We start from the raw sequence: 16504 nt of genomic DNA, 5'->3' as shown, positions 1-16504 counted from the left end.
CGTCAGAACAATAGCGAGCTTTAGATTTGCAATCGAATGCTAAGACGACGTTATTTGGCTTAGAAATGACATTGTGCACGTGCGCGAGACATCTGTTTCCATTGTCTAACCCGGGAAGATGCGTCGTCTTAGCGTTCGCGTCGCAAATCTAAAGCTCGCTATTATACAACCGCTGCGGAAGATCCGGACGCATTGCGAATATCAGGTGGAGAGAGGTCATTGTTTACTATAAGGTCCGCCTACCCAGATCACCACCCGCGTGAACGCACCGTCGTATCGAGCCTGATGTCGGGATGTCACAACAACGGAAACGCAAAAAGCATGAACCTAGAGAGTACCCAGCAAAGACAGAGAAAATCGTTACAGATGGGAATATAGAAGAACGTGTGTTTAAACACAAAGGATGTTGCAATTTTCACTAGTATCACCAATTTTATGTTTCCTTACTGTGGAAAGTGTAATAGGCCCCTATATGGTCGCAGGCAAAAGTTTGGGATCATTGACAAAACGAATGGAAACGTTCTTTTTTACGTTTTTTTTTTCAGAAAAACTTATTTCTTTCTGACGTAGGCATTCTTATCAGGCTTAAGAATTCGGAGCAATGAAACCCTTCAAACACTTTTCACTTTCACCTCGAATGTCTTCTGCAAAGACGATGCTATTGAGTTGGAAGTTATAGTATCGGTCACGGATAGAATGACGTGCAAACTTTCAGTTTAGTCTAATAATCTCTTCACAGTGGTATAGCAATGGAGATTTACATTAGCACAGCGTGGTGAAGTTACGTACTTGACTGGACCCTAAACGTTAAAGCCTCTTTTCTTATGGCCTGATCACAAATACCATTTAGAACTGCTACAAACGCCGTACGAACGATTTTAGACAATTTCGTAAGATCTTCTTGAGAAGGCCATACGAAACCAGCGTTCGTAGACCGTTCGTAAGTTCGTAGCCTGGTCAATGGTCTTGTCCAATACTTTTTTTTTCAACTTCGTACGAATCCCTCTCTTCGTAAGGCGTCCGTACGAACGTCGTACGAACATGGTAAGAACGCCAGAATTTGTAGGTTTGAGAGACAATTCTAGAAGCCTTAAATTCTTACGATGATTATAAGAACGCCTTAAGTCGTTTATAGAGGGCTCTTACGTCTTTCGTAAGAATGCCTTACGAAGGGAGATTCGTATGCCATTCTTACGAACATCAACTCTTCGAGTTTGCAAGGCGTTCGTATAAGGGACTCGTAAGGCGTAGGTATACAATTTGTGCAACTGTTGAGTTTAGGGAGTATAAAGCCAAACACGAGAAGTTCAAATCCTCATTCTGTTCTCGATGTTCGACCAGAAAGCACCTCTGTTAAACATGGGACCAAAAGGGAAGGCAATCAAAGGGAAAAGGGGGATGGGGAAGAAAAGAAAGGAGGAAAATGAGGAGGAAGGAGTGATAGAGCGGGAGAGCTACTTGCAGCTGCAGCTGCAGTTGTAGTCTCCTTGGCACTACTGCCATCTTGAAGTATAAAACTTTCAACTGTTACATAATTTTCGACAGGTCACGGCAGCGTCTTTTTAACAACCCGACAAAACATACCAAAAAAATATAATCTTCTTATGAATGACTTGAGAGTGCCGTGAGTTGCACGTAAGACCATCTTGCGACAAAATGAAGTCGTAACATGGCCGTAAGTCTGACGAAAGAATAACTTTAAGGCTTTCTTACGAAAAACGTACGAAGTCTAGGGCCATTGTATACCTGACAATCATTTCGTTTCTCTGAAAGGTCTTAAGTTGTTCTTGCGAATTAAACAGCGTTCGTACGAAATTCGTAAAAAGGCCGTAAGAATCTGTGCCCCATCTACGAATCTCTCCGAACTCCAGTATTCGCACTAACAGTGACATTCGTACGAACGCATCGTTCGTACGAACCTTTGTGACCGTAGCTTATACCCCCATCTCACTAGACGGCGATTCCGCTACGATCATCAAAAATCGACTAAGCGCGGTGGATCGTGGCTTGATCGCTTTTAAATCTTCTCCATCGTATCTTGAGCGGTTCAGAAGCGCGGAGGATCGCCACCATCGCCATGGTCGGCGACCTCGCTACGGAAGTTTTGAACATGTCCAAAACTTTCACAGCGAGGTCGCGACCGATCGCCGTGGTTTTAGAGCGTATCACCATCGCCTCACGAGCGCATTAAAAGCGCCACATTCGTAGCTTTGACGGGGAAGCATCGCGCAAAGCGTAACTCAAGCGCATCAAAAGCGGCTTCCATAGCCCATGAAAATTACCACTTTTTACAGTACACTGTATTACGAAAAAGGAACCAACCATGAACGATAGAAAGTGATGCACAGACCAGGAAGGTGGACATGGAGAAAAACGTATAAAATTAATTTTTCAACGTACACTCAGTACTTATCTTCTTTGTTTATTAAATTGTTTGTTTGTCATATACCATTGCAAGTCAATGAAAGTAAAAATTAAGTCGTAATATTTTCAAATATATCTTCATAAAGTTGTCTCATTGTAGGATACGATTTGTAGTTTGCTCGTAAGCCGGTTCTTTAATATTATACTCATTTTAACCTTTTAATTGAATGGATGACTTAACTAATAGTGCAATTTCACATCAGGTTCAAACTGGTGTGTTCTAGAATGCTAAGATACAAGGGTAAAACCATATTCTGCATATCGATGTTGGTTTGACACTGACATCTGCCTGAAGAAATTCAATCATGAAACCCATTTTATACCCCGATCGCTTGAGATCATAGCATGAGCCCGGTGTAAACGTATCACTGTCGCTCCGATCGTATCACTGTTGTAGCGAGATCTTGATAAGCGTACGAATATCGCAACACAGTCGGTTCGATCGCAGAAGCAGCGAGTCTCGTCGGCCTGGAGATGCGGCAACAACGTGGCAGAGTCGTATACTCATGTGGCGCTATCGCCTACAGCGCAGGTTGAGCGTGAAAAAACCGTAGTGTAATCGCCTCGGAGGCCAAAACATGGAGACGGATGGCGATCGCGCCACGATTTGTTAAATCGTCACAGATCGCCATGGTCGCCATGGTCGCCTTCATAGTGAGATGGGGGCCTTAAGAACACACTTTTCCAGTGTGTGTATAACTTTCTTTCCGTTATTGACATGTGTTTGGAAAGTCCACTTGTCATTGAATTATATTTCCTTTTAAAGACTCTGCTCTTTCAGAATAAACCATTTACTAAAAATCTATGTCTGGTGACTTTTTAATGGTTTATGATGCGCGATCACATTTGATCTAATTCCCATCAGTTACTATAACATTATGTCATGGGATTGTTCTTACATAATGATAAGCATCTATGATGAAATAAGTGCTGAAATCACTAGCACCAACTAAGCAGGCACTAAAATACATGTACCATTTTTCTACAAGCATTACGGTGCTTCTTTAATACATGCCTGTTCCATGAACACTTTTATCAATATTTCTGTTTTTGAGTACGTGCGAAAATTCTCATATTAGAAAAAAAAATAGCGAGTGTGACCGGATCTAACCGACAAAGATGCCTTGCACGACACAAGTGGTACTCGTGCGGCTCTCTACTGGTATCAGTAGCTACAACTGAATCCAGGGCGGCGGGTGAAGGAGTTCACGAGATGAAGCTTCGATGTAAAAGGATACACTAACTTCCCTTTGTCGTTAGCCTGGTATCTACGCGGCGACATGAAATGTATACCCTTATTAACGATGGCGTACAGAAGCAGTTTAATGGAGCGATTTTAAGTGCGCGCAGTCGACACTCCGTACATCTCTCCCTCATCCCCCCCCCCCTAACAAACACACACCGAAGTGACCATTAAATGCGGATCCTTTGTCTCCCTGACCATTAGTTAAATATTCCGCTCTGTCGGAGTCACCTTTTCCCAAAATGTCATCGACCAATATTGATTATTACCACCAATTTCGAGAACAATAAATTACACTTGCGTGAGTAGCCACCGGAAATTTAAATTGATGCAACGCGTAACTAACTCTGTTCATGTAACAATAACAGTGGTCCATGATTATAACGCGACTGAAAAAGCACATCAATTTGTGATCTTTAGAAATTATTAAATCCGTAGAGGGGACTACTAGGTAATTAGGGATAATCCCATAGCGGGTACATATACTTTCCTTTCAGTGTTGAACGAAAACTTCTGCCAAAAATGTATCGCTTTTATGTATAGCAACGATTTGTTTGTATGTTTATTTCAGGTATACGTCGCTGGTAGTTAGGGAGTGAAGTGATAGGGGAAAAATCTGCCTTACGTTGTTTACTATTAAAATATGCAACGTGGCTTAAGTGAAGAAACCCATGAAAACTATAAGAAGATCATTGCCTTTAAAAGGGTGGTACAGTATTGGTGGAGATGAGAATAGGGCCATTAACTTTTTGCGAGATACCGAGAAAACACTTATGAAATAGTACAGAGCATACCATTTTAAGAGGTATTCACAGTTTATTTGATGAAAATCGCGTTTGAAATGACTGAAACATCCAAAAACAAAGTAAAACAAAGCGATCGTAATAAAAGGTGGGTCCCACACTTTATTAGAATCGCTCTGTTTTGGATATCTTAGCCATTTCAAAAACCAATTTTCATCAAATAAACGTTGAATTCCTCATGGAATTACATGCTCTTTCATATTTTATAAGAGGTTTCTCATTATCTCACCAAAAATGTTAGAAACCTGAAATTAGGTCTCAACCAAAACTATACAATCCCTTTAAAGAAAAAAAAGTATCTACTTTCAAGTGGAGTTTGCCCCAAAAGATAACCTCTTGCAGTCAAGACTGTGTTTTTGTCTCTTGTACGTTTCGCATTACATTATTATGCGAAATTTGTTCCTTCGATATCTGCCTTCACATTTTGTTAATTATGATAAAAATGACGCTCTGGAGATGTACCGTCGGTCTACCCACGACTTTACTACGTGAAATCTTGTGGTCAAAAGCGTCGAATAAAATCCACTGGTAACTCAGTAGCAGCTTCTTTGGCATTTGCACGGATCCAAGCGTTTAAAGGGACTGATTACCATTGAGAGCGCAGTGATTTACAAAAATGTTCGAGATATCACATTAGTTGTTGATGCATATGAGTAGGTCAGTTGTAGCGCAAACATCCTACCATATAAAAATTTTGCAATAAAGCCCAAGATATAAGGAGATGTCACTATTTTTCTCAATAAACCATAACTGTATAGACGGTTTATTCTAACATTTTTTTTTCATTTTAACTGTAATTGTTCACATTTTGTACATTCAACAATATCTAGCCTCGATCATACAGATTCAAATTTTTCCAATGGTTGTTTCTATTCCTAACTCATATGTTTAGAACTATTTTGAATCACTAAAGCAGAGTGTTTGTTTCATCTGCAAATGGTAATTAAAGCCTTCAAGGAGGGTGAGGGGAAGAAGCATGATACTATAGCCCAGATCGTGGATGATCAAAGACGAAGCATGAAGAATATACTCGGGAGAGCGTTTCACAAAGAATTTAAGTTGAAATTCTAAGATCGACTTAAATTATGGTATGCTGTGTGTGACTTCAATGATTTCTAATTTCCAAATGAAGACGAAAATTGTGGAAACTTTGTCATGCAGGTATAGGTGTACAAAATAAAATCAAGAACAAAGCACTTTTTTGGTAAATTTTTATCACAATTTGAAGTGAATCATGAAAATATTAAATTAGACCAAATAGGAAAACCAATGGCATACCATAATTCTAAGTTGGTTTTGAACTATTAATTTAAGATTGATTTAAATTCTTTGAGAAACAGCCTCCAGATTTACTGCAGATACGAAGTGTCACAACTTCACGGGATGGTTTGTTTCTCATAACTACAGAAGAACTGCTTTGTAGTTTGGATGAGCCCCTGAAATGGGCACACACATAAGAAACTGCGGATTCGAGTCCTGCCCTGAGATTACCAATCCTATATATCCACAGGCAGGATATTTTCTCTCTCTCTCTTCTTTCTTTCTTTAAATCAACAAACAATTAGCCGCTGTGTCCCTTTTGACCCACGCAGGCGGATAGGTGTTGGTGGTATACGTTTAAAATGGGCGGAGATATCTGGGTTAAACAGTGATCACTTTAAAGAGGCTACTTTGGTAAAGAATATCATACTGTTATTAGCCTAAATAAAGAGTTATCACTGTGTTTGTGATAACCAATATACACGAGATATTGTCATAATTATCACAACTATCATTTTCACTTTTACTTTCATTTTTATGCCATTATGGTTATCAGTAGATTGATGTATTAAAGTTGCAACTCACTCCATCTTCCAAAAACCCCGCCCGCTCCCTCGCAGACACAAAGTGATAGAATCAATCTATTCCATACACTATTGAAAGTCAAGAAAAAAAAAACTGTGATATTGTCGGCTCGGATTATATCTTTATTTCTTTTCAGCTCTTGTGTTGCAGCCAGTGTAATAATATGTCCGCTCCAGTCGGGTGACTGCGGAGAGCCCCATTAACTGATTATTAGACGAGGATATCCTATAAGTCTTCGGTGAAGGGTATTAATTATTTCTCCTTCAGCAAATTACTTTTCTCTAGCCTCTTCCTCTATTCACAAGGCTATACTGTCTTTGCAAGATTCACGAGGATAGAGCCATAAAATCGAACTAAAATTCTTCGTAAAGAAAAAGAAAAAAATGTGCCTATAATACGGGAGGCAAATTACGATTTCGCGGTGGCAATAATGCACCTCAGCTTAATTGCGTTTGCCATAAAAATTTCTCTGCCGGTTGCATGATTTTGATTAATGACCTCCAGCTTTGTTTTTGGCACATAGTGAGAACTTTCAATGTTATTATATTCTTTTTGGGCGGGGCGACAGCGGAAGTTGTCATGGCCAGATTAGTACAAAATAATTTCCTTTTTTAATTTGTAAACTTTGCGAAATTAAGTAAATGATTAAGTTTTAGAATAGATTATCAGACCGAAATCTTGATAAAGATCCTTCTCAGACGAATAACATCCCTGCTGGAAAGACCACAATGTCCCACAGTGTGTTCACTCACAGTGAGTCACATAGTCGGCTGTGTAAATACGGCGAATACGCTCGAGTTTAAAGGGATCGTATAGTTTTGGTTGAGACCTAATTTCAGGTTTCTAACATTTTTTGGTGAGATAATGAGAAACCTCTTATGAAATATGAAAGAGCTTGTAATTCTATGAAGAATTCAACGTTTATTTGATGAAAATTGGTTTTGAAATGGCTGAGATATCCAAAAAAGAGCGATTCTAATAAAGTGTGGGACCCACACTTTCTAACGATCGCTTTGTTTTACTTTGCTTTTGGATGTTTCAGTCATTCCAAACTCGATTTCCATCAAATAAACTTTTTATTCCTCTTAAAATGGTATGCTCTGTACTATATACTAAGTGTTTTCTTGGTATCTCGCAAAAAGAAAAAAGACAAATTCTCATCTCCACCAAAACTGTATCATCCCTTTAACAGTATGAAATGAAGATAATTTCACACTGTGGTGTGGTTTGTCACATACTGTTCACATACGTAGTTATGTTCAGTTTCAGTTCAGAGATCAGTTCAGTTTATTTCTGCATTCCGTTTTAAAATGCAATTTAAAACAAAATTTTGCCATAATATACCATGAATCATATGAATTATTCCATCGCATTAATGCACATTTTGGGTTACGATTGTAAAAAGAATACATATGAGGAGTAAATAGTATACAACAATGCTAGATTGAATGCAAAATGTACGATAAGAAACAGTTCATATTTCACACAGTGAAATCGATGATTTAAATGTGTTTCAATGTTAAAACACTCGAATTAAATAGTATGAAGAGATTTCACACTGTGTTTCACACTGTGGGACCCTGTTCTCTTTCCGGCAGGGATTCGCCTTACATATTCTGGGATACCAGGGCCCTGTTTCGTAAAGCTGTTCGTAAAGTTACGAACGACTTACGAGCGACTGGTGATCAGTTCTTGAGCTGAATTATTGACATTCTGGTAAGTATGGCACATCACAACTGATCACCAGTCGCTCGTAAGTTGTTCGTAACTTTACGAACAGCTTTATGAAAAAACACCCCAGGTTGGATTGATAGTATCGCTGCCTATTGGCTGATTGGCACACAAACAGGAACGTGATCTATATATTTTTAAAAGTTCATGTCGGAGCTCATACGCGAGAATTTCTTAAAGCCATTAAGTATTCTCTTTTATTCAAGGGGAAGTCAAAACGTTTGACTGGTATTTTCATACATTTGCCTTGATCATGTTGATTGGGTCAATTAGGTTGCGCTATCATTGTAGTAAACTTAATCACAAATAAAATAATGAGTAGCATAATGACGACATATTGGTAATTAGGGTATTAAGAGCAATCGAGTCATCATTTCAATATTGGGAATACGCTAACGTGAGCACAGCTAATGCGGACATGAGATTTACATATTCTTCTTTTAATTGAATTCAGCGTCACATTCTATCTTAAGATATGAAGGAGAGATGAAAAGAATTAAAAGACGTGTCTCCCTTTCATTAGTTCACGGTCACCTCTTGGATCGAGAAATCAATATGGCAAAAGGGTAATCACACAGTAAAATTACCAATCGATAATAACAACATCTTTTCTGTGTCATTGTTTTGGATGAAACTGTAGTAGTTGACACCGGTGTTGCTGTTTAGTTTGTTTGTTGTTGTTCTTTTTTTCAACAGAGATAACCAGCGTGGCCTGTAAAAGTATAACTTTAGATAGAATTAATTCAAAGGTCATTTTCATGAAAACAGTAACAATTTGAGGTCGTAATTAATCACTTGATTTCTTTACGTTTCGTTATTTCAGGAGCAAATTCTGAATCGTCATTTGATCTAGATCAGTCGGAGGAGGGGGTATTCCATCAAACGTTTTATCAGAGGTTTTTTATCTCTCTCTCTCACTCTGACAAATTTGCTCTTCGCAAAATCACATACAAAGATTTCAATAGCTCAAAATAGCTTGTCAGAAAAAAAAATCATCTGACAAAACACCAGATGAAAATATGCCCCCAAGTCTATGAGATAAAGGAAAGATACAGATCTACTCAGACGGACAGATGATGTTCATAAGTGGACGAATCAGGCAGTTTATGGAGTTCAAAGAAGGCCCCAAAACGGGATCTAGGGCGGAAGATTTAATCGTGAGGGCTTTGTAGACATTCCATACATCAGATCGGGACATGGATGTAAACATCTTCAGAGAAAAGTCTGACGACTTCTTGACTGTACACGAGGCTGTGACCAAACAGGGGATGAAAGCCTAAAAGCATCAAAACTTTGACACTGACTGATGCGATGTCAAATCTCTCTGTCGACAGGATCATTGTAAACAGGTTTGAAATTAAACGCTGTTGTCACGAGAACGACAGATTGATTAATTCTACTTCATCTCCGTATGTTTCTCTTCCTTATTTTTATAAGAGCGCGAAATTGGTAGTCAATTATGTGATCTCATTCTACACATAAAAAAAGAAAGAATAACAAAACTACTGTTTGGATAGCTTAGATTTTTGCCAACACAATGCTTGCGTTTTATTTTCTATTCCCATTATTACGTTTTTGTCTCATGTAAACGCTCATTAGAGGAATCCAGCCTGTGCTATGAATTCTCTACTGCAGGAGCCGCGGAACGAAATGTATTATTTTGATTATGATTGCTGGGGAGGGGGGGGGGGGGTGGTTGGCTGACCGACCCACGGGGAAAGTCCCTCTTCATATCCCTTGCAGGGTCAAATGTCAACTGTCCCCTGTCATTCATCCCATCAAGTTCTCGGATTATTTTTTGCAGCAATTATCATTATCATGTTCTAAAGTAACAATGATAGTTTTACTGCCTTTCCCCTAATAAAACTTAAAAGAACTCTTTCAATTTTCACATCTCCACAAAATCAGAAAATGCAAAATTTGGCATTTTTAGTGAGGGAAATCTTTAGCTGCAATCATCTAATATATGCATCCAAGTTGAGGATCAAGTACAAATTTAGTGATCTATTAGTAGAAGTTTTTTTTTCAATATATGACAATGGTATATGACCGAACTATGGTTCAAATAAAACAGGCCCTTTTTTGATATACGTATTTGACTACAATTGAGTTATATTAAAGTCGGTATGTCCTGCTTGGATGCCAACTTTTTTTAACGGGAAACAACCATCCTACTCAGCGTTACAGGTTGGGGCTGCAAGGGGGGGTGGGGTTAACCATTCACACGCACCCCGACCACCCCCCCCCCCCCGCTACACTACTCTTCTTTCACACTCCTTGAGGCTAGTTATAGTGTGATCTAGATTTTCAGCAAGTTTTTGAAGAAATGATCACCGTGCTTTCAAGACTATATTTTACAACAAAACATTATTTTAAATATAGCTTAAGATACAATCGATACCATCTTATCCGGGGGTTATTTTGTAAGTGATATAATATATATATATATATATATATATATACAGACAGACAAATCAAACATTTGTCAAATCAAACAGCAATGAAACCTGACAATTATATCTAGACAGCATTTCCCTGACACGTTTTACTGTTACGTGTTTACGGAGTAAAGACAGCAAGTAAACGTGTTCCACTTTTTTAAAAGTTATTCACACAAATAGAACTTTGTATATATTCACGTTACTGAAAGAAGCAAAGTACAAAGAATATATACACGATAAAACGTCCTTATGGGTATCAAACTTATTTCACCTTCCATAGAAACTACATAACATGAAAGACTGCATGAACAGTATAGCGTATATTACAGGGTTTATTGCCGAATTCAACATCATTATTATCTTTGAGCCCAGCCGTAACAGCACCGACTCCGGCCCACCACTATGAATAGTGCAAATTTTAGGCGGGCCAGTTGATTCTAAAATAGCATGAAAGCCTACTGCTTTTTATGATTTATTCAACCATAGATATCTTATAACAATTATGTTGTGGTAGTACATGTGATCAGGGGATGGCTTCTGGCTTTTAGTTGTGGTTTGTTTGATCTTTATAATAATGTAATTATATTTTGTTTTGACTTGATAAGTATATAGAGTTAAGATCAACAAACAATCAAACAAATAAATAAACATAATTATAAATCTTGCGCGTCCCGAGTAGATCAAATTGATAGGTGCACGCAGCTTATCTTTACATTAAGATTAATGCCGAACACTCAATCAAACTTGTATACCCCTTGAAGGTTAGCAAAGTTGTTGAACCCATGATATACACACTGTAAGCGCAAAATTAGGGGAGATCGCGGTCGTACTTTCTTCAGGTGGTTATCGACACTATATGCTGGTATACATGCTGGTATTATCTATGACACTTGTATATTAAATGTTGAGGTTCAGTTTCCGTAATTTGATCTTTCGTAAGGCAGTGACAACGGGACAAAGAAATCTTGTGGGTTCATTGCGTGTACAAAGCAAAGCGCGTCCCATTGGATGTGCATAAATCATAATCATAGCAGCGACCTTCAAAATGTATATTTTCTATACTGATGTATAAGGCTATACCGAGAACTCAGAGGGCTATCTTTTTATATTACTGTCTGCAGACATGGCAGACAAGAACGCAACCACATTAAATGAACTGTCTGGGTAACCTTTCACGATCTAAAAGATCTGAGATTGTTGTTTTGTTGATTTTTTTTCTTTTGCCTTTTTTTAGGGGGGGGGGGGAGGGGTTAATGCTGTTTAGATTCTTTCCCGCTGTACAGGTGTAACGACGTTATCAGGGGCAGAACATAGTACTAAATCTTTGTGCCAGATTTGGACCGTAACCTGTGCGTTGCTACAGGAAGACACGCACAGCCTTTTTAAAGGAAGTTGTACCTGCATCATTGTCGAGGCACGCATATCAATAACACCTGGACAGAAACTCAAGGGACGTGGTTTCTTCTTCCTTCCCCATTTCCAATCTTTTTCTTTACCTTGGTACTTTTTTTTGGTCTTTCTGTTCTTATTTTCTTTTAACACTGGCAGGATAAAATAATGCTCGTGGTTGGCATCCTATTACTACTACAGGTGCAAACGGTCCTAAACAAACTTAGGACATATAGCTCTTCGGAAATCATTATCATGTCTTCATTCAATTGGAAATTCTTAATTTCACTGCACATAGATAATAGAAATAGTTCACTTTATCAAATCTGGGGCCTGTTTCACTAAAACTTACGATTGATCTTACGCTCGATTTATTGGGCGTAAGTCTGTTTCATAAAGATTCCTACGCTTGATTTAAAACATAGATTTGATAGCAGATTGAGCGTAAGTTTTGGGGATAGCGTCAATCACATGATACATTTCACGATCAGTATTTATGTAACGGGCCCCTGCACAAAACCAGAAGGACATTTTTATTTCAATCTGAGATCGAAACACGAACTTTAATCTTCTAAAATGAGTTTCCAATTTACGAATCAGTCAAAGAGTTAGAGGATTTTGAAAATTCTGTAAGTCACAACAAACCGCTATATAACAACAACAACAATAAAAAGGTTCAAGGAAAGACTTTTTTCCCTCTTCCTCATGAGTGAGACACTAGAAATGAATATTGTAAAGGAAATTACAGTTAACGGATACAGCACTTCACCACAGGAAAGTAATGCTGGGTTTTGATTGGTTCTTCTTCTTCCGTTGAAGTGCAGTCTTTATACTTTAAGATAGACGCATTATTTTTGTGTGGGTATAGGTATAGGTTGGTGGTCATGCACTTTAAGGGTTAGCACCCTGCCCTTTGCGATGAATGAATTAAGTTCATGGAATCTTTTACGTGCATGAGTTGTGACTCTCTTACACTCGGGAACTCCATTTTGTGTCCATTTTCAGACAGAGTGTTTTGCCTCTTACTATTATAGAGCTGACGGTATGGTTACACCCAGCATTGCTCAGTAAGACTCCGGAATCGAACCCAGGTCCTTTGGATCTGGAGGCAGACGCGCCACCGCCTGTACGTCCTTATTTGAAAACAAACACACAAATACGACCCAAAGCAACTTAGGCGTGTCGAACTGAGTTGTAAACAATGAGACCCTGATACGCATATTTTCTTATTATCTTAATCAGGGTTCGATGCACAGTGACGATGTGGAACCTTTTGACAGCAAAAGCGAACTCGGGGTCAAATTCAGTTTGTAATTACCAAACCATTTTTGTGCTAGGGCAGGCAACCATTATTCGTTGGAGTGGTTGTGAATCTGCTTTGACACACATAAACCCGACCCTCGACCCCGATTCCGACCACGCATTCAAGCCTGATATCATGAAATTATGACCTTTATCAAGGCACACGATATAGTCATCAGCCCACAACTTTCGGGATATCTAATGTAGTAAACGTTAATTGGTTATTGCTTAAATACTGTTGTCATTGATGGCAGCTGTTTTTTTTTTTTTATGGTCTTTGTATGATTGTTTCAACCACCCCCCCCCCGCAAAAAAAAAATGGCTATTCTTTCTTATCAATGTTGACTAAAAAAACGTAAATATTTGATCGAACTGTCGTGGGATGCTAACCGTATTTTCTTGGAATAACGAGCCTGTCTCTCCCTTAGACATTGACCATTATTTTAATTCGAGTTCTCTTGGACAAATATTTTCGTATTGTTTTAAACTCACACGAAAACGAGGACAGCCAGATCAACGCAAAAAAAAAACAAAAAAAAAACAAAACAAAACTGAACTAAACTAAACTAAACTCCATATACACGCAAGTCCGTGGTGCGGAAGTAGACCGGACATTGTAATTCCTTTCTGCTATCTCTTTCTCTTTCTCTCTTTTTTTTCTCTTCCTGTGAGTACTACCACATATACCTCTCTGGCAGGCATCAGGCAGAGAGAGAGAGACATAATAAATGGTGAACTTGCATGAAGCTATGATAGCACACTGCTGAACATCACCAAAGAAAACAAGGACAATCATGTGCCTTTTAGGAGGTACGATAGTTTGGACAAGGTCAAGATTTATTTGGACCCCTAAAAAGTAATAACTATCAGCATATTTTTCATTACTCATATGATATCATAAGTACATTGAAATATATGCATACATGTATATACATATATGTATATATGCATACTTGTATATACATATATATATATACATAAATATATAAATATATATATATATATATATACACGTATATATATATAATAAGTATATCTATGAATGCGTGTGTTTATGTGTGCATGCGTATATTAAGTTTAAGAATATGAAAACTTAACCAGAAATCGTGTCCCTTTTTTTTCTCTTTTTGCTGCACATCCAAAGATTCTATAATGCTGAATGGGACATCGCTAAATTTTAAAAAGGAACGTATACTTAAGCTGCAACTAAAGATATCCCAGAAGCTTTCATTTCGTGAGTTTGTTTGTTGTTGTTGTTTTCAAGCTGAAATACTAATCGCCGTAACTCCCTGAAGTTTGTTCACCTCTATCGCTATGGTGGAATTCAGCTGCATATCAAACCGTTTTAGGAATGATATCGAAATCTAAATGTCATTTTTGTTTCAACACAGACTTGTAATTTCGTCTCCGTATTTCTCCTTTTTTATGCTATTCGTCATATACACAAAGACAACGCCTTCTTTCTTGCTTGTTATTCTTTATAATTTCCAGATTTAGTTTCTCCTACACATTTAGTTGTTTTATGGTTTTTTTTTTTTGGGGGGGGGAGGGGGATTCACTTCAGTGCACTTTGATCACACCAAAATTGACCAAGCAGCTTACAAATTCTTCGTTACCCCAATGTGGTATATGGTACCAGGTGTACTATCTTGTGAACACATTCTAGCAAAGCACAGATGAAGTTCATGAAAAAGTAAAGTTTCATGCACGCACTTCAAAACTGCGGATCACACAGAAATTTCAAAAAGCAGGGGCGCCGCGAAATAGATATGAAGTCGGATATGTCTGGAACTCTCCAAAGAGTATCGAAATATCAAAAAAAGCACAATGTGTGTGTGTTTTTGTTTTTGTTTTTCTTCCGGTGCAAGTTTAACAAGCTGAGATCGTGATTTGAAAATCCAATGAGTCATAGAGACAGCATCGAAAAATTGTCTGATATCCATGCTGGTGATTAACGTTAATCCTTCAAAATAATTAACAGCAGTTGCACTGTTTATACTCACTCGTGTTAGCTGGGGTGGATTGTCCAGCGCCATGGCGAAAAGCACACAGGGTGAGAGACCCAACGAGTAGTAAACAGTAGTAAACAAATCCCTGCCGATACATGACTCTGTCTGTAATGGGTAGTCACGCGTACCACTCCACCACCCCCACTTAGCAGACGCACTTCTTTCCAAATGTGGTTGAAGAAAGCGCGCGACCCCGATACATACTTCCAGAGATTGACGAGAATACTGACGGACTTCCCGTGGCGCGTGCTGCTCGCTGCGGGCTGCTGGTGAACCCTTTCAAATTGTGCACTGATTCGTGGACCTCGAGCGTGAAGGCCAACAGAGATGGCGCTTTGTTGTAGCCATGTACGAAAGACGGGCACCAATCAATGTCCTATTTACGTCACTGTTTTGCAATCGAACGCCAGCGCATAATGCCATTCGTAACCTTTAGGCACCAGTGTAAAGGATTAAAAACTCACTACATCCTTTTGTCAAATCTTCCTGGTGCGACACAATGCCATGTTTGAAAGTTCTGCAAAGTTAAACGTATCAACAGACCTATATAATTCATCTTCCTAACGTAGGTTGTACTTGTGGCTCAAATATGTCTTACAAGCTTGTCTAATAGTGAATAAGAAATACTATTGCGGAGTAGAATTTAATACGTTTGATACGTCCACGTACACAAATACCAGCAGCAGTGTCAAAACAAACAATGTAAAAAAGAATCATTACATACGTCACCATATTTCAATTTCAATTTTATTTTCATATTTTTCGATGAAAAAATACACCAAATACAACTAAATCAAATAATACATGATATCAAGCAAGGAGACATACCTACATAGAATATTGCAAACATGATATCATAAAACATGGTGGTCGATCTATGAAAGTTGGAATCTGAAAATGAATGCTTAATGAATATGAAGGAACCTACCTAAAAGCAAGCTTGTCGAGCGTAGGTCCCATATGCTGTAAAATAAACATGCACATGGTGTACGTGCGCATTACTATCTAAACAAATAAATATATGAACACACACATATGCATATATATATATATATATATATTATACATATACATACATACATATACTGATTTTTTAAAGCACTCATAATGCCTAATTGGAGCATAGGGGACAAAGAATACCAAATTTACTACAAAAAATATTTTTCAGTCTACGCAAAGTTCATACGGGGGAGGGGGGGAGGAGCTAGGGATTACAGTGTTGTTACATAGCTGGGACACACGTTGACATCATGTCGTATAACAAACAAACTTACATGGCACAGCTAGTATCCCTCACATGCAAGACAGAAGAAAATC

General features: G+C 38.3%; 1 protein-coding gene across 1 annotated transcript in view; it reads right to left on the bottom strand.

Moving 5' to 3' along the window:
- The window catches only part of LOC139742559 (uncharacterized), a 71461-nt gene extending 56227 nt beyond the window's left edge, over window positions 1–15234 (bottom strand). The window contains exon 1 of the mRNA XM_071653091.1: window positions 15182–15234. The gene's annotated coding sequence lies outside the window, so the exon portion shown is untranslated. The remainder of the gene's footprint in view (window positions 1–15181) is intronic.
- Between the last annotated feature and the right edge of the window lie 1270 nt (window positions 15235–16504).

This window comes from Diadema antillarum, unplaced genomic scaffold, assembly GCF_040938485.1.
Source record: "Diadema antillarum isolate AM-2024a unplaced genomic scaffold, OU_Dant_1.0 seq00001005_RagTag, whole genome shotgun sequence".
Classification (NCBI taxonomy): domain Eukaryota; kingdom Metazoa; phylum Echinodermata; class Echinoidea; order Diadematoida; family Diadematidae; genus Diadema; species Diadema antillarum.
Note: the sequence above shows the minus strand (reverse complement) of the source record. Positions and strands in the feature narration are given on the sequence as shown.